The 2,172-nt window shown below is 36.7% G+C and overlaps 1 pseudogene; it reads right to left on the bottom strand.

The window, feature by feature from the left end:
* Positions 1 to 1,549, bottom strand: part of LOC107104268 — a 3,974-nt pseudogene extending 2,425 nt beyond the window's left edge.
* Between the last annotated feature and the right edge of the window lie 623 nt (positions 1,550 to 2,172).

Below are 2,172 nucleotides of genomic sequence, written 5' to 3'. Positions count from 1 at the left end.
CCATCCAGGAGAATCCACCACTGTGAGCCGCCTTCCTTCAACCACACTGTGGCTGATTTCACTGCATGTTGTCCTTCTTCCATCACTTTCATTAACACGAAATGCGTTTTTTCCCAGAATGATGTTTCCTGCTGAGCTCTTTCCAACATATGATTTACCAATCATCAATATTCTCAAATGGTTTGGAGGAATTTTTCCACCTAAATCATAAAAGCAAACCAATAATTTAGGATTTAAAAGTTTGCAGCTCAGGTCTGTTTAGAGTAGGGTTGAAATAGTGCAACATTTGTAAAATAAAAAAACGTGAGAAAAATAATTAACTATGTGAATACTTGGATTTATATGGTGCCTTTTCTATTTTACCAACAATAAAAAAAAAAAATTTCCCAGATGTTCTAATTAAATAATGTGTTTTTTTATGTCGAGCTCCCAGAGACGTCTGCAGAAACATTTATCACTTTATCCTGATAGAAAGAAAGTAGAATTATCTTCAATCTGCAGCTTCAGGTTTCTTCTTTGTTTCTGAACTTCATCAAACCTTTTTGAGGCTTTTTTAACCAAATCTTTCAGTCTCTCTCTCAGAGCATTTCCATCAAATTCATCAACAGAACAGTGTCTGCCCCTGTTCTGTTCAATCATCGCCTCAATTTTCTCTAGAAGCATCTTGACATGATCTCTATCTTCTCTGTTGCTGATGTTGAGAACATGTTTTCTGTTTCCACATTGTTGAAGGATCCACTGCAGGAATGGACTTCTTCTAATTTTAGATTCAATGGTTTCATCACCAAATGGATGGACTGCAGTGAACAGCACGATGGTGTGACTGAAAACATCTACTTTGAAAAGTTCCAGGTGTTCCTCTAGAGATAGTTTGACAAGGTGAGGGAAATCTGAACCAACAGGAATGACCAGAAGAAAGACATGAGGTCCTGGGGGACACAGATGGACACTATTCTGGATTTCTATCTGATACAGTTTTGGGGTTTCTTCTCTTTGATAAAACCACCTCCATTCTGGAGTATCAACCACTGTGAGTCGTCTGCCGAGTACTTCCTGCTGCCTCGCTTCACTCTGAGCTGTTCTTCTGCTGGTGTCAAAAACATTGTGACCCAGGATGATGTTTCCAGCTGAGCTTTTACCACTGGAAAGGTTACAGTATCTTCCTCCTATCAACACAATCCTCAGTTCTGTAGCAGGGTGGCTCAGTGCTGTTAAGAGAGGTAAGGCTTTATTTGATCACACAGTTTATAAACATCTACTTTAATTAGCCAATCAGAGAACAGAATGTCTAGATTAATATTTCTATTAGAATAATGACAAAAACATTGTGGTACTATGCCTAAAAATTTAATATAAGAAAAACTAGAAACGCAGAGGGAGTCTTTTTGTTTTACCTTCGTGTTCTGTCAAGTCAAAGTCTCTGAATTTAACATATTTATCCACTAAAATAAGAGTTTACCAGATTATAATCCAAACAGCATAAAGTTTGAGGGAAAGTTTTATAAAAAGATTTCTGACCTGAGGTGGAAATATCAGCTGAAGCGGCCATTTCATCAGCTTCACTCTGTCGACTTTCTGCTTGTTTGTTCCAACAAAACCTGTTCCTAAATGAAAGTAAATAAAGCAGAAGGAATGTTGTTTATGTTGAAGGTTGGATGATGAAGTTACACAAGGTCAGAGATCGCCATCTGCTGGACAACTAGATTAACTACAGGTCTACTGAGGTTAAGAAACAAATACATTGAAGTTAAACTGCTGATGTTAGAAAAATAAAAGAAAATAAAACAGAAGAAAATAAAATAATATTCAAATCATAATTTAATTCCTCACTGATAGTAAAATGAACCAGTTACAGAAAATCAGATCCAGCTTCTCATTACAGCAGTTTATTTGTCTCAATAGTCCTGATCAAGTTTGAAGACTAAGAAAACATCTAACATTATTCTGTCAGTGACCCAGTAACCATGTGGCTTTAGATGAATGCTGCTGGAATTAACTTCAAACTGAGCAGAGAAAGTTGAGTTTGACCTGCAGAGGTCTGCAGTTTTAGAAGAAATCTTTTAACCAGAATCTTCTATTCAGCAACAATAATCACAATTATCAGACTTTTCTTTTTCTTTAATCCAATACTTATGGCCATACTGCTCTCTGCAAGCCTGTTCCTGTTCTGAT

Source organism: Cyprinodon variegatus, unplaced genomic scaffold (genome assembly GCF_000732505.1).
Source record: "Cyprinodon variegatus isolate N-32 unplaced genomic scaffold, C_variegatus-1.0 Scaffold1673, whole genome shotgun sequence".
Taxonomy (NCBI): Eukaryota; Metazoa; Chordata; class Actinopteri; order Cyprinodontiformes; family Cyprinodontidae; genus Cyprinodon; species Cyprinodon variegatus.
This window is presented reverse-complemented; position numbering and strand designations above follow the sequence as displayed.